The 17,654-nt window shown below is 39.9% G+C and overlaps 1 pseudogene; it reads left to right on the top strand.

Moving 5' to 3' along the window:
- Window positions 1-17,654, top strand: part of LOC138423401 (small ribosomal subunit protein eS25-like) — a 51,467-nt pseudogene that overhangs the window by 10,597 nt on the left and 23,216 nt on the right.

Below are 17,654 nucleotides of genomic sequence, written 5' to 3'. Positions count from 1 at the left end.
TGAACCTGGGTCTCCCACATTGTGGGCAGATTCTTTACCATCTGAGCCACAAGGGAAGCCCTGGGCTTATTAGGATCCTGCTGCTAAGTTGCTTCAGTCATGTCCAACTCTGTGCGACCCCATGGACTGCAGCCTACCAGGCTCCTCCGTCCATGGGATTTTCCAGGCAAGAGTACTGGAGTGGGGTGCCATTGCCTTCTCTGTATTAGGATCCTAGAAACCTCAGAATCCAATATTTCTTCATAGGTACTTTTTTTTTTCCTTAAAAACAAAACTCCTTGGAATACATTGTCATCCACTAAGCATGTATTGTGTTAATGTAGTGGACATCCTGGTTGTCTTTGTGACATTCATGACATCTTTCCCCACTATGTGACACCTCTCCACTCAGCCTGCCCGCTCCTGCACAACAGGACATGGCATTGACCTGGTCACAACGGCTAGTTCAAGGGCCTCCAAAGCTGAGGACTCTCGTTCATTGTGAGAAGTCACTTTCTCTCTTCCCTGGATGTGAAGGAGAAAGTATGTTGCCTTGGTAGCTGCTAGTAGGCTTAGTACAGCAGTGGGGGGGAGCCAGCCTGCGGGAGAGGCCTCCCGTAGAGGTGAGCAGAACCAGGAGAACTGCAGAGAAGTCGAGCTAGACCTTACGTAAACAATGCCTGATGCTGGCGTTTCCTATGGACCTTTCAGTTACATGTACCAGTGAATCCCCATGAGCATTTAACCAGTTCGAGTTCAGTTTTCTGTTATTTTCATCAAAAAAATATTCTGTTAAGTACAGAGCTGTTAAATTCAATTATTTCTTTCAAACTTTTGGATTTCTGATTTCAGATTCAAATATTAGCACCTTCACTGTGCTGATAACAGCAGTAGGAATACTCCCCATATTAACATCTGCCCTCACAGCAGTCTTTTGAAATAGGTACTGCTGTTATTGAATTTCCACTTTTCAGGTGAAGATAGGTTCTGGGAGAATGTGTTATTGTTGTTCAGTTGCTCAGTCGTGTCTGACTTTTTGTGACCCCATGAACTGCAGCGTACCAGGCTTCCCTGTCAGTCACATCTCCTGAAGTTTGCTCAAATTCATGTCCTTTGAGATGGTGAGCCATCCAAACATCTCATCCTCTGCTGCCCACTTCTCATCCTGCCCTCAATCTTTCCCAGCATCAGGGTCTTTTCCAGTGGTTCAGCTCTTCATATCAGGTGGCCACAGTATTGGAGCTTCAGCTTCAGGGTTGGTTTCCTTTAGAATTGACTGGTTTGATCTCATTGCTCTCCAAGGGACTCTCAAGAGTCTTCTCTAGCACCACAGTTTGAAAACATCAATTCTTCAGTGATCAGCCTTCTTTTGGTCCAACTGTCACATCTGTACAGGACTACTGGAAAAATCATAGCTTTGACTATGTGGACCTTTGTCGGCAAAATGATATCTCTGCTTTTTAATACACTGTCTAGGTTTGTCATAGCTTTTCTTCCAAGGAACAAGTGTCTTTTAATTTCATGACTGTAGTCATCGTCCACAGCGATTTTGGAGCCCAAGGAAAGAAAGTCTGTCACTGTTTCCATTTTTTCCCCATCTATTTGCCCTGAAGTGATGGGATCAGATGCCATGACTTAGTTTTTTGAATGTTGAGTTTTAGCCAGCTTTTTCACTCTCCTCTTTCACCTTCATCAGGAAACTCTTTAGTTCCTCTTTGCTTTCTGCCTTTAGAGTGGTGTCATCTGCATATGTGGAGTTATTGATATTTCTCCCAGCTATCTTGATTCCAGCTTGTGAGTCATCCAGCCTGGCGTTTTGCATGATGTACTCTGCGTATAAGTTAAATAAGCAGGGTGACAATATACAGCCTTGACGTACTCCTTTCCCAATTTAGAACCAGTCCGTTTTTCCATGTCTGGTTCTAACTCTTGCTTCTTGACCTGCATACAGGTTTCTCAGAAGGTAGGTAAGGTGATCTGGTATTCCCATCTATCTAAGAATTTTCCACAATTTGCTGTGATCCACACAGCTTCCCTCATAGCTCAGTTGGTAAAGAATCCAACTGCAATGAATGAGACCCCGGTTCGATTCGTGGGTCAGGAAGATCCCCTGGAGAAGGGATAGACTACACATTCCAGTATTCTTGGGCTTCCCTTGTAGCTCAGCTGGTAAAGAATCCGCCTGCAATGTGGAAGACCTGGGTTCGATCCCTGGGTTGGGAAAATCCTTTGGAGAAGGGAAAGGCTACCCACTCCAGTATTCTGGCCTGGAGAATTCCATGGATTATATAGTCCATGGGGTCACAAAGAGTTGGATACAACTGAGTGACTTACACTTTCACTTCACTTTCAGACAGTCAAAGGCTTTAGTGTAGTCAATGAAGCAGAAGTAGACATTTGTCTGAAGTTTCCTGGCTTTTTCTATGATCCGAGAGATGTTGGCAATTTGATCTCTGGTTCTTCTGCCTTTCTAAACCCAGCATGTATCTGGAAGTTCTTGGTTCACATACTGTTGAAGCCTAGTTTGAAGTATTTTGAGCATTACCTTGGTAGCATGTGAAAAGAGCACAGTTGTATGGTAGTTTGAACATTCTTTGCTATTGCCCTTCTTTGGAATTGAATGAAAACTGACCTTTTCCAGGCCTGTGGCCACTGCTGAGTTTTCCAAATTTGCTGACATATTGAATGCAGCACTTTCACAGCATCATCTTTTAGGATTTGAAATAACTCAACTGGAATTCCATCAGCCCCACTAGCTTTGTTCATAGTACTGCTTCCTAAGGCCCAGTTGACTTCACACTCTAGGATGGCTGGCTCTAGGTGAATGATCACACCATCGTGGTTATCTAGGTCATTAAGACCTTTTTTGTACAGTTCTTCTGTGTATTCTGGCCACCAGTTCTTAATATCTTATGTTTCTGTTAGGTCCATATTATTTCGGTCCTTTATTGTGCTCATCTTTGCATGAAATGTTCCCTTGGTATCTCTAATTTTCTTGAAGAGATATCTAGTCTTTTCCATTCTATTGTTTTCCTCTGTTTATTGGCATTGTTCACTTAGGAAAGCTTTCTTATCTCTCCTTGCTATTTTTTGGAATTCAGCATTCATTTGGGTATATCTTTCCTTTTCTCCTTTGCCTTTCACTTATTTTCTCAGTTTTTTGTAAAGCCCACTTGCATTTTGCCTCATTGCATTTCTTTTTCTTGGGGATGGTTTTGGTCACTGTCTCCTATACAATGTTATGAACCTCCATCCATAGTTCTTCAGGCACTCTTGTCTATCACATCTAATCCCTGGAATCTATTTGTCACTTCCACTGTATAATCGTAAGGGATTTGATTTAGGTCATACCTGAATGGTCTAGTGGTTTTCTCTACTTTCTTGAATTTAAGTCTGAATTTTGCAGTAAGGAGATCATGATCTGAGCCATAGTCAGCTCCCATTCTTGTTTTTGCTGACTGTATAGAGCTTCTCCATCTTTAGCTGCAAAGAATATAATCAGTCTGATTTCAGTATTGACCAGCTAGTGATGTCCATGTGTAGAGTCTTCTCTTGTGTTGTTGGAAGAGGGTGTTTTCTTTGACCAGTGTGTCCTTTTGGCAAAACTCTGTTAGCCTTTGCCCTGCTCATTTCATACTCTAAGACCATACTTGCCTATTACTCCAAATATCTCTTGACTTCCTACTTTGCATTCCAGTCCTGTGACTTTTCTAAGACACAAAATCTGTAAGTGGTAGTAGAGTCTGAATTGGAGCCTCTTGCAAATACCATATCATATCTATTTTTTATAGAAAAGATATTGGAGCTCAAAACATTCAGCTTTGTAGGCAGCTGGCCATAATCACCCATGTTTATGAAATACTTTTTCATTTTCCCAAAGCCCATTGGAACCTATGTTACCACTATGTTGACAAATATCAACAGTCAACAGGTATCGACAGTCAACAAGTATCAACAGGTTCTGACTAATGACGAGTCCAGAGGCAGATACTCTCTAGGAAATGAGTCAAGGTATTTTTATCTAAAGGACTCAGATGAAACGAAGTGCTCTCAGGATACACAGTAGAGATGTCAACAATATTCTTCAGTGACAGACACAATGTATAAGCCTCTGGACCTTCCAAAGAGGGCTGGAGCATCATTGTATATGATTGAGTCTGAATGAGGGTTACCCTGGGACTTGTGGGAAGTGTCACTTAGCAATGGCAAGTGACATCTACCCCACCAGCAAGCCCAGCTGCATCTTTATGATCAGTTCATCCATCCTGGTATTATATGGCCATAGAGACATAATATAGAGGCATAATATAGTGTACACGAACATCTTATTTTTCTAGTTTTCAAAATATGGAATACTTCACAATTTCGTGTGTCATCCTTGCCCAGGGGCCAAGAATGACACACAAGGATATATATGTGTGTGTGAGAGAGATATTTAAATGAGGGTTTAATGTTCTTAAATAACTACCAAAGGTGGACTACAGCACATGCTGCTGCTGCTGCTGCTAAGTCGCTTCAGTCATGTTCGACTCTGTGCGACCCCAGAGATGGCAGCCCACCAGGCTCCCCTATCCCTGGGATTCTCCAGGCAAGAACACTAGAGTGGGTTGCCATGTCCTTCTCCAATGCATGAAAGTGAAAAGTGAAAGTGAAGTCACTCAGTCATGTCCGACTCTTAGCGACCCCATGGACTTCAGCCCACTAGGCTCCTCCTTCCATGGGATTTTCCAGGCAAGAGTACAGGAGTGGGGTGAGGGAACATCCCATAAAATGAACTTCACATTTTAGCATCACAAGCATTTGGAATACGAAATGTCCAGGGATGGATGTTATAAGAAAGGTGAAAAGAAGTTTGCTTAAGAAATTTAAAACTTAAAAATTGATTATTCCCCCGAAGTCCAAATAATTATGGTCCAGGTAACCATCAGGTTAAGACTTCATATGTTCGTTTCTTTGGTAAGAATCTTCTTCTCTGTATAGTCCCAGTTTTAGTCTATGGGCTGCAGGAGTGAGCACCACACTGTCTTTCAACGCATTCACTTTCCCCAGGTTAGCACAGTCTAGTCTAGGATCTTTTCTGATCTTAGAGCTGCAGAGTGACAGCAAAGGTCAATCACTCAGATATCTATGAGAATCTCAAAAGCACTCAGACCAGCTATGCATCTGTCAGAATGATGATTAAAATTTTACAGATAGGAGAATTAAACAGGTTAAATGACAGGGCTTAAAAGCATTTGGCCTCCCAAGTACAGGTAGTTGGATAGTAACAGAACTGAACAGAAAACTGAGGTAATTTGCTTTTGTGTTTCATCTTTGCTTAACTAGAATGCGTTAGCTTTTTAATCATAGGAAGTTACCTAAGCAAATTTTATTCTGAGTGAAGCCTACAATAAAAACCAGGAACATCACTGGAAGGCCAGGCTTGTGTCTTTAAGTATAAAGCCTTAAAGGATTAAGCCTGGATTAGTTTTCAGTAATTAATGTTGAAGAGTTGGTAATGAGACTGTGCACGTGATTTAATCAGACTGTCTTTTGGGAACCCAGATCAGCTGTGCTATGATGACTGTGAGGTTAATAAGAAAAAACGTGGCTTCTTGATCAAGGGAGTGACAGTCAGTCCTTAAGACAATGATGATTTCCCAGTGTGGTGAGGGGCTGCAGGGTCAGGGGGTTTTTCATGGCTTTCTCATGTATGTGTTGGTCAGTGAGTTTTTGATAAAGCAGATAGTAGTCTCTTCTCATGGTTAATATCCCATTTTGGGACCCTAGTAATAGCCTAAGAAATCCTCTACCACCATAAATTCTAAATGCTCTTGGCTAACTTAACCTTGACAGTTCCTTGGATAGCAAGGGAATCAAACCAGTCAATTCTAAAGGAAATCAACCATGAATATTTATTGGAAGAACTGATGCTGAAGCTCCAATATTTTGGCCACCTGACACAAAGAACTGACTCACTGGAAAAGACCCTGATGCTGGGAAAGACTGAGGGCAAGAGGAGAAGGGTGAGATAGAGGATGAGATGGTTGGATGTCATCATCTACTTCAGTGGACATGAGTCTGAGCAATTGCTGGGAGATAGTGATGGACAGGGAAGCCTGGCAAGCTGTCATCCATAGGGTCACAAAGAGTCAGACATGACTTAGCGACTGAACAACAACAACTTAACCTTATTAGATAGACGAGAATTAGGGACATCTTAGATACAGGCTTCCCTTGTGGCTCAGCTGGTAAGGAATCTGCCTGCAGTGCGGGAGACCTGGATTGGATCCCTGGGTTGGGAATATCCCCTGGAGAAGGGAAAGGCTACCCACTCTAGTATTCTGGCCTGGAGAATTCCATGGACTGTATAGTCCATGGGGTCACAAAGAATAGGACATCACTGAGTGACTTTCACTTTCATTTTAGATAATGGCTAATTTTACGCAGTTCCTATATCTCACTTTCTCATTTGTTTAAAAACATTTGTGGTATATTGCTGTGTGTTGGGCACTAGATAGAAAGTAAAGAGCAAACAAATGTGATCTCTGTACTGCTTGTAGTTCAGTGGGGAAGGAGGTATCAAAGGAGGAAACAATTAAATGTGTAATCACAGAACATGATGGGTGAAGTGGAAAAGACTTGGGTGCCTTGGAGACATGTATCAGGGGATCATATTTTGGGTTTGGGTACCACTCTCTGAGGAAGTGATACTTACGTTGAAAATTGAAGAATGAGGTAGAGCCAGCGAGGTAGAATGGGAGCAAGAATTTTCTGAGCAAAAGAAAAGGTAAATTTGTTGTCATGATGAAGGGACAAACTTGTCCTCTGGGGTAACTGAAGCTGGAGTCTATGAGCTGGGAGGGAGGGGAATCAGTGGGGAGAGGTGGGTAGGCACAAGCTCCTGTGCTCTGGTCATTTGAGCTCTGGAATCTTGAGATAGCTGGATTCAAGCCTTGGCTTCTACTCGTATTTACGATTTTGGATACGTCACTTCATTTCATTATGAATCCATTTCCATTGTACTAAATTACATGTAAAATGATCTACCATGCAAACTAAAGCAGATAGAGCAAATCTGTCTGGCCCACACCAACGCTGTTCCTTTTTCTTCATTACTGCTTTCTATTCTCTCCATGTCTTTTTGTTCAGAACTGTTGTGACTGTCTGCCTAAATGGGTATTTAACATCGGTTTTCTTTGGCCTCTCCCATTATCTTTGGTAGAAGTTTCTTACAACCTGAATAATCAAAAGCTGAATAATGTAGAGTTGACTCTTATTAAGAAATTTCATGGCAAAACCAATACAACATTGTAAAGTAATAAAAAAAATAAAGAGCAAGAGTTCAAATGCAAGCCAGGGCAAAAAAAAAAAAAAATCAAATTTAGAACTTAATTTTGCTGGTGCTCTTCCAAAACAGCAATTCAATTACAGAGTATCTGCAAGTCAAAAAAAAAAAATTTCAGTTACATCATTGATGTTACCTTTATTGATGATAACAGATATTTAGAGTCAGTAGTTGAAGCCTGACCTTTCAGAGATACAGGTTTGCTTAACATTTTATTACAAAATATCTGTGATTTTTTTTTTTACACTCAAGAAAGACTATCTGTTTTGATGCATAAAAATGACAGCTGACTGTGTGACTTAACCAATCAAAGATATTTATTCAAAAAACATTTCGGTTATCTGTCATGGTGAAGAGGCAGCTTTTTGTTTCAGTGTAATCAATGCAACACAGTCTGCCTTAGTTTATCAGCACTGTGGGTTGAGAGTGGTTATATGAAAACATTTGGGCAGCTGTTCTCAAACATAACAAATGTCTCAGATTCTCAAACGTTGGGAAGATGTCACAAGATATACTTGTTCTTCCAAGTAAATGAACTGGATTAAAAAGTCCTTCTGTTTCTTTTCTTCCCCACCCTTATTGTAGCAAAGAATATTGTGAATGAATTTTCTGAGGTGGGAACCAGCACTAATAGCTTTTGAAAATGCTTTTACAGGCAGCTTATGCTTCATACCATCTTAGTGCCTACCTCTGTGACCTAGAACTACACCGTTGGCTTTTATGGGCCTTTGGGTAAAATAAACAACATTATGTTTCCACTGATCTCACAGGAATATTGTAGGGGTTAAACTAGATGCCATTTGTAACATACTTGAGAGTGGGTAATAGTCATTCAACAAATCTGACTGAATGGAAAGAACCAGAGTTCTTTCCCAGTCTGGTCCAGGTGTATTATCTTATTTGATACTTGTAACAACCCTACAAAGTAGTCAGGACATTTTATGTATAACCATAAAATACTAGACAAATAGTAGGTAATATATGATGAAGATTGTTTGAATTCACTTTTTATACTTCTCTAAATAAATAAAATCTATAGCTACTCAATAACTCATTTTGATTTCTATCAGTCTGTACTGTCATAAGCTTCTTTTCCTTGTATAAACCTCTAAGCCCTTCATTCTTTACCCTATGCCTTCTTCCATTTTTAGCAAATTGTAAAATAGTTTTCAAAGACTTAAACACAGTTATTCATTCATATTTGTAGCCTTCTCTTTTTAGTCATAGTTATATCTTGTGTACAGGTTGGTCTCTATTCATTTGAAGTTCTAAGTTTTATAGTTTCCTTCCAAATGTCCTGAACTTTTCTTCCTAGGTCTCTTTTCTTTCTTATTATCTGCATAGCTTTCTCTCTTTTCTCCGTGAAGGAGTCTTTGCTTCCCAGAAAGCTATGCTGATCTCCTTTTACATTGATGAGTTGTAATCTGTTAACTTTTCCAGCATAATTAGCTGAACACCACTGGGTTGCTTTGGGGAGGGCCTCATGTTGCCTGTTACCAGTTACTTAGGGAGGCTGGAAGCTGGAGCTGGAGGCTGGAAGCTGGAGCTGGAGGCTGGCAACCCTCCTGCCTCACCAGCGTACCCCTTCTCTGGGAGGCCTTCCTTTTATTAGGTCTTAGTGGAAAAAGGCCAGGGCATATCAACTGAGTTCTACCCAAGGGGCTTTACTGCTTCCCTCTTAACGTTGTCTGAGGATACAGTTTAGAGGGGTAGGAGAGAGCTCAGGCAGCCTGGGTTGCCATCTGCTTTTCCTGGCAGGACTGTGGGGGCATGCTGTTCCTGCCTGTTCTCAGAAGCTGATCATTCTCCTCCTGGGGCAGCCCGGAGGTTTCCACACAGCACTGTGACCCCACCAGCAAGATGATGAAGAGAGCACCAAGGGGACGTCCACACCTGGCAAGATGAATGAGAATCTCAAGTCTCACACTTTTCTTCAAGTCCACATCCTGATAGAGATTCTCTGAATCACACCCTTCATCCTTAGATTATTCATCCTTAGACCTTTTGTTGTAATGGAGAAACAGAAAGAGAAAAAAGAGAAGAGATGAAGGAAGAGGAACATTCAAAGAAAACTTGGAAACTTGTCTCCTAGATGATTCAAAGATATATGTTTAAACTGTTGAGAATGATTTCGCTGAAGGGAGCATGAAGGCAGTGTACCCGGTTTTACTAACTGTTAAGTGACTGGTATTTGAACATAAAAACCATATAAATTAGTGTATATCAGATATGACAAAAGGATGGAGTGCTTTATGGGGCAAAAAGTTATTTGCTATGTAATTTTAAGAGTAAGCAGAATAGTCTAGAAACTAAAATTCTTTAAAAATAGAAGCTGTCTTAATTAGTGACAAATATAAAATCTAAATGATTCATAATAGTAAAATACTAGTTCTGGTTTTTATAATGAAGCCATTTTTATTAAAATTTAGTTTTTGAGAAACAGTACAAAATATAAAACTCGGCTCTAAAAATAAAACACTCTAACCTATCATTTGAGACCTACCCGATTTTAATATGAGTTTCTTTGACAGGCTCTGTTTCCCTTGTGACAGACTGTCTCTTTTCAGTTTGAGTCATCATTGCACATTTATGAAGTCTGACAATGCTGTTTTTATACAGCTTTAGACATTTGGGTCAAGGTGATGGGTGAAACATTGCAAAAGTGGAGTTATTTGACTGATTGAATGTGGGTGGCAAAGAAGGTTTACCTGGGGGTGGAAGAGGGTTACAGAAAGAAGTGGGGAGGGTAATGGGGCACCAAAGGTGAATTTCACTGCCTTTTCCATTTTCCCCGTCAGTTAAGTACACAGCTGCCTGAAGCTGTAGAATCCAATTCTTCATAATTTTGGGAATTAGCCTAGAAAGGGATTCTTCTTGTTAGCTAAGTCTAGAGTTCTAAAACTGGGGCCCTAGGTGTATTTGATTGTTAGTTCTGTATTTCTCTGTCATGTACATCACCCATTCTTTTTTGATTAATATTGTTGGTTATCTTGGAGAGTGTGATTTCTCGCTTTTTGTTTGTTATTTATTGACAAAATTCCAAGGGAACAGATTTCCTGTGCTGCTGGAGTATGAGAACGTATGGGAGCCACTACATAAAGAGGGACGAAAGGAGGCTTTTCCCCTTGGCTCTCACAGAGAATGAATTACTGGCAGCTTAATATACTCTAGCAGAGGGAAGGCCACAGCTGTGAATGCAGTTAATGGCCCTTGCATTTACAAAAAACACAGATTCATAAACATCAATGACGTCTTTTTAAATGTGTACCTTATTTAGGGGATAACATTTTTTTTTACAGACAGGGTAGGAATGTATTTAGAGCAGATGGATATGTTTTCAATGTACCCAGATATGCAGTGGAGCATGAGAATGACCAGTTCTACCATAAAATATTAAAATCTGATGTGTTCTGGAACTTTTTTGGGTGGTTGCTTCTTAGACCTTTTTAATACCCCTGCTTTCTGTCCAGATCTGGACCCAAATTGTGGCCAACTACTTAGACCAGAGAACTAAGTGGTTCCATGTGTTTCTGGCACCCAGTTCTTAGAAAACAAACATAGAAGTGTCTATTGGTTACCTTTTCCATCAGTGTGCCATATTCTTGGAATTTTTTGATGTGTGGTCTACCAGATTGTTTACTACTATGCTGCTTCTTGGTAATGCTGACCAAGTCTTTTCAGGATGCCTTTGATCTGTGCTGTGCTTAGTCGCTCAGCTGTGTCTGATTCTTTGTGACCCTATGGAGTGGGGCCCACCAGGCTCCCCTCTCCATGGGGATTTTTCAGGCAAGAATACTGGAGTGGGTTGCCATGCCCTCCTCCAGGGGATCTTCCCCACCCAGGGATCGAACTCAGGTCTCCTGCATTGCGGGCAGCTTCTTTACTGTCTGAACCACCAGGGAAGCCCAAGAATACTGGCGTGAGGAGCCTCTCCCTTCTCCAGAGGATCTTCCCAACCCAGGAATCGAACTGGGGTCTTCTGCATTGCAGGTGGATTCTTTACCAGCTGAGCTACTGGGAAAGTCCTGCCTTTGATCAGTGGTTCTTAAACCTAATTGTACATCAGAATTACCTGAAAGTCTTGTTAAATACAGATTGTTGAGCCTCATCCCCGTAATTTCTGATTCATTGTGTGGAGGGTAGGACCCCATAATTTGCTTTTCTAACAAGTTCTCAGATGATGCTGATGCCGTTGGGGAACATATTTTGTGAAACATTGCTTTAGATATGTTGATTAGATATTAGTCCCAGTCTTCTAATTGGATTTAATAGACCCCTGCAATTAGCCACTAGTCCTAATAAGGGTTTCCAGAAAGTACAGTACAGTAAGTCAGAGGAACTCTTACCAGTTCATAAACTGCCTGAACCTATGAACATTCCAGTGGAAGACTTTCAGGAGCCTATGTTGACCATGTGACATCTACTACCTGTTGGAATTTGTCAGTATCTTTTGGAGTTTGTTAGTGTCCTGGCAGGATCTGGAGGTGCCAGGGTCAGAAATGTTAGGCTTGAATATCTTAACACACTCTTTTGACTAGTCCTACAGACTGGATCCCCAGATCTCAACCACTGTTGAACCTGGTGAGATGAGACCTCATGGCGTAGCCAGAGATATAGCTGATTCAGTTCCATGCCACTCAAGTAAAGTCAATATTGCAATAAAGAAAGTCACACTAATTTTTTGGCTTCCCAGTGTATATAAAAGTTATGTTTATCTGTAGTCCATTAAGTGTGCAATAGAATTATGTCTAAAAAGACAGTATACACCTTTAAATTTTTTTATTTTATTGAAATATAGTTGTTTTACAATATTATGTTAATTTCTTTTCACTTTCTTTTCCATTATGGCTTATCACAGGATATTGAGTATAATTCCCTGTGTTATACAATAGGACCCTGTTGTTTATTTTGTATATGATAGCTTCGTGTGCTGATCCCCAAATCCCAATCCATCCCTCCCTGACCCCCTCCTCCTTGGCAACCACAGGTCTATTCTCTATATTTGTGGGTTTGTTTCTGTTTCATAGATAAGTTTGTGTCATATTTTAGATTCTACATAAAAGTGATATCATATGTATTTGTCTTTCTGTTCTGACATACTTCGTTTAGTGTGATAATCTCTAGGTCCATCCATGTTGCAAATGGCATGGTTCCATTCATTTTTATGGCTGAGTAATATTCTCTTGTGTGTATTTACCACACCTTCTTTATCCATTGGAAAAGGAAATGGCAACCCACTCCAGTATTCTTGCCTGGAGAGTCCCAGAACAGAGGAGCCTGGCAGGCTACAGTTAGTCCTCGGGATTGCAAGAGTTGGACACTACTTAGCGCTATCTTTCTTTCTTTATCCATTCATCTGTTGATGGATATTTAGATTGTTTCCATGTCCTGGCTATTGTAAATAGTGCTACTGTGAACTTAGGGGTGCATGTGTCTTTTCGAATTATAGTTTTGTCTGGGTATATTCCTAGGAGTGGGATTTTAGGATCATACAGCAATTGTGTTTAGCTTTTTAAGGACCCTCCCTACTGTTACATTCCCACCAACAGTAGAGGAGGGTTCCCTTTTCTCCACAAACTCTTCAATGTTCACTATTTGTAGACTTTTTGATGATGGCCATTCTGACTGGCGGGCTACAGTCCATGGGGTTGCAAAGAGTCGAACACAACTGAGTATGATGACGATGATTCTGACTGATGTGAGGTGGTACCTCATGATAGTTTGATTTGCATTTTTCTAAAGATGCTGAGGATCTTTTCATGTGCCCATTGGCAATCTGTATGTCTTCTTTGGAGAAATACCTATGTAGATAATCTGCCCATTTTTGGATTTATTTGTTTTTTTTTTTATTGTTGAGTTGTATTATCTGTTTATTTGGAAATTAAGCCCCTGTCAGTTGCATCATTTGTAAATATTTTCTCCCAGTCTGTAGGTTGTCTTTTCATTGACAATATATACCTTAATTAAAAAATGCTTTATTACTAAAAGATGCTAGTCATCATCTGACAACTCAAGAGTTGCCACAAACCTTCAACTTGTAAAAAAACACTCTACAAAGTGCACAAAGCAATGCATAATAAAACAAAGTATGCCTGTACTTAGGACCTTATTTTATTTATTTTTTATTGAAATATAACTGACATAGTACATTAATTTCAGATGTACAGCATTATAATTTAATATATGTATATATTACAAAATGCTCACTGTAATGTCTAGTTAAAATCACCACACATAGTTGCATTTTCTTTCCTGTGTTGAGAATTTTTAAGATCTACTCCCTTACTGACTTTCAATTATATAATACAGTGTTATCAACTATAGTCACCAGGCTGTAGTCACATTACATCCCCAGAATTTATAAAATAAATGAGAAAATTATTTATAATTTTATAAATTTAAATAATTTATAAATTATTTATAATAAATAAATAAGTTTATAAAATAAATAAACTTATTCTTGTAAGTTTGTACATTTTGACCCCCTTCACCCCTTCCCTGATCCTCCACCTCTGTATTTATGAATTTGTTTTTTTATTGCTAATTTTTTAGATTCCACATATAAGTGAGGTCAAACAGTATTTGTCTGTGCCTTTTTTTCACCTAGCATAGTGCCCTCAAGGTCCATCCATGTTGTTGCAAATGGCAAGATTTCAAGTTTTATGGCTTGAAATATTTGAAACCATATTTTATTTGCTCAGCATAATAGCCCTGTTGTTATGGGGTGGTTTTTTAGTAATAAAACAAAAGAGTCCTTGAGTTTCCTTTTCTTTAAATGATAGGTTATTGTATGATGAGAAAGAACCAACAAGGAAGAGTGGGAATAAGAATTTTCTAAGCAAAAGAAAGGCAGATTAGTTGTGATGATGAACGAAAGAACTTGTGCTGCTAGGGTAACTGAAGCTGGAGTATGTGAGCAAGGAGGGAGGGGGATAAACTGGGAGAGGTGGATAGGCATGAGCTCCTGTACGCTGGCCATTTGAGCTCTGGAGGAGAATGGGGAAAAGCAGACCTTTTGAAAGCTTTGTCTGAGTTATTGGAACTCCTTATAATTACTGTCAAAACTTAGTATAATTAATACAACGTCTCACTCTTTTTTGCCCTATATAATTTCTTGAGTTAATTTTCTTACTTTGGGGTTAAGAGGTAATCTAATAAGAGGTTAACGTAATCTAATAATTACCTTAGTAGGCAATATTATTGGCTACTAACACTTCTAAACTTTTAACTGAAGATCCCTTATTCAAGGATATAGCCTAGGTTGAGAGCTACTGTGCCATGCATTGTGTGGGCCTTACTCAACAGGGTGGAGTGGATTGTTCATGAGAACAATTTAAACATTGTTTTTTGTTGTTGTTGATAATTTTTTAAAAATGTAATGTAAACATATTCTGGGTCATCAGGTTGATCATTTTATAACTTGCCATTATATTTCATTGCCCACAAAGGCATATGTGTTTATGATGGTTGTGTTGGGATCATGCATTTATGATAAGCTGTCATATATATATGTATGTATGCATACATATATATATATATATATATATATATATATAAAACAGTGGCAGGGTGATATATAATGACACACTTGTACCAAGTGAAAATCAGAACACAGTGCAGAGACCCCATGTGAAGGAGCGTGATCTGATGCTATAGACCCTGTGATAATAAACCTTTGCGGGGACTCAGAAAAGGTAGACGTAATGAAGATGGAGTGGGGAAGAAGAAAGGTTCATGATTAAATCACTGTGACTCCGTCATTGTTTGTCTCTTGGGGGAGGAGGGTTAGGATGGTAAAAGGGAGGGAGTACTTAAAGACGATTCCTCATGGTTCTTAAGCCTGAGCAATGGAGAGGTTTCTCCTAAAGAAAACAGCTCTTATAGCATCTAGTGTCAACTTGAATTAATTAAATGATGTTACTTAAATATGTATATGCATAAATTAGGTATAAGCTTATTAGTCTTATAAAAGCAAAACATATTTACAAATTTCATATAAAGATCTATAAAATCAGTTAATTTTAAATTAACAACTTGAATTTTATATGACAAATGATATTGCTTTGAAAAAAACTTAGTCACTACTCACAAACTAAATATAGTGCAGACTGCTACTGCGCAGATATTTTGAGTTAGGATAGGGAAAAGTGGTGAAGATTTGTCAATACACGGCTCACAAACAGATCAAACTCTCTTAAAGAAGAGGCCTTATTTTTCACAAGCTTGAGAAACTTGTTTGAAGACTCGATTCAAGGGTTACTTCATTTGAAAGTCTTCTCTGACAAAACCAGCTGAACTGGCTGCCGCTCATCTGAGTCTGGGTTGAGTTCTGTAATTTATTTCAGAGCGTAGTGATTCTTATGTATTTGTCTTTCCCTGAAAGCAGTTTTTTCTAATGTCCTCAGAGACTGAAACAGTGCCTGGCATATAGTAGAGGCACTGTAACGATTTGTGGGTTTAACAAAAGCTTCAAGTAGATATGCTGGACTTTTTCCCCCCACTCAAATAATTGATTTGTTGTTGTTCAGTCGCTAAGTTGTGTCTGACTCTTTGCAACCCCATGAACTGCAGCTCTCCAGACCTCCCTGTCCCTCACTATCTCCCAGAGTCCGCCCAAGTTCATGTCCATTGAACTGGTGATGCCATCCAACCATGTCATCCTCTGAGGCTCCTTTCTCCCCCTGCTCTCAGTCTTTCCCAGCATCAGAGTCTTTTCCAATGAGTCGGCTCTTCACATTAGATGGCCAAATTATTGAAGCTTTGGCTTCAGTATTGCTCCTTCCAATGAATATTCAGGGTTTATTTCTCTTAGGATGGATTGGTTTGATCTCCTTGCTGTCCAAGGGACTCTCAAGAGCCTTCTCCAGCACCACAATTCAAAGACATCAGTTCTTTGGCACTCAGCCTTCTTTGTGGTTCAACTTTCATATCTGTACCTGACTACTGAAAAACCACAGCTTTGACTATACAGAGTGATTAAAGCTAAATTAAAAGCCTTGAGGGGATATTAGGCAGCATGCAGTCTTGAGAGAAGGTACATTATGAATACTATGGGATAAATGATTTTTATCAGAATTAGATCTTTTGCAGTTGAGAAGGTGCTCAGAAGGTGATGGTCTGGGAGGGGAATCATGATTGGAGAAAGGTTTACCTAGTCAGGCACCAAAGGACCCAAGCACATCCAGTGATGGTGTCCCTCATGGGCCTGTCTGTGGGAAGCTGTTTGATATTATTTATGTGTCTGGTCATAGGTGTGAGGCTGCTGTAGGCCAACAGTGTAAGCAGTGAGAAGAACTGGAAATGGAACAGTGGGGAGCAAGGACATGCTCCATCCTGCAGGGCACCTTTGCGTACTTCTGTCACCATGTCTGACTGCAACACCTTTCAGAGAGTAATGGCCATTGCTTCACTCTGCCTTGTAAACCTTACACAAGTTTCTTTCAACCCACAGCCACAGAAGGAGAGGATTTGGGGGTAACAGAGTTCCAGCTTAACTGAGTCAACACCATGCAAACCATCACAGTCAGACTTCTGCTTCTGGTAGTTTGACTCTCTGGGATACACTCTTGGAGGCATGTCTGGTCTCATAAGAGGTAGTAGAAGTTTCAAAGGATCCTCTCTCCACAAATACAGCAAGCAATAGATCAGGGGCAGTGAAAGCACAAGGCAGATAAAAGTATAAATCACAGTGCTACCAAGATATTGGGCCTTGGCCTAGTGGCCAGGTGAGGAATCTGAGCCTGGGACATATAGCATGAGCAGAAGAAGCAATTGTCTCTGGAGGAAATCTTTAGTGATTCAGATTGCAGGTAAAGCAATCATTTCACAATTAAAGATCATTTTGCACATTGGAAGGTAAGCCATTATGAATGAGAGGCAGCAGAAACAATGAACAGATTTAGATCTCTATAGTCATAGCTCAGTCAGTAAAGAATCTGCCTGCAATGCAGGAGACCTGGATTCAATTCCTGGGTCGGGAGGATCCCCTGGAGAAGTAAATGGCAACCCACTCCAGTATTATTGCCTGGAGAATCCCATGGACAGAGGAGCCTGCCAGGGTACAGTCTATGGGGTCACAAAAGAGTCAGATACGTCTTAGGAACTGAAGAGAGAGAGAGTCTTAAGGCTGTCAGAATTGTCACTTATAGAATATAGGACAGCCATTTACAAATGTTTAAAGAAACAATGTAAGCAGTTGCAAAGATGAGTAAGCAACAAAAGACTATCAGAAATGAACAGGTAGACTTGAAAATAAAAGGGAATTTCTGGAAATGGAAAATACAATTGCTTAAAATTTTAAACCTCAGTAAATGTGTTTAACACTAGATATGGTACAGCCATTATCACC

Source organism: Ovis canadensis, chromosome 18, assembly GCF_042477335.2.
Source record: "Ovis canadensis isolate MfBH-ARS-UI-01 breed Bighorn chromosome 18, ARS-UI_OviCan_v2, whole genome shotgun sequence".
Taxonomy (NCBI): domain Eukaryota; kingdom Metazoa; phylum Chordata; class Mammalia; order Artiodactyla; family Bovidae; genus Ovis; species Ovis canadensis.
This window is presented reverse-complemented; position numbering and strand designations above follow the sequence as displayed.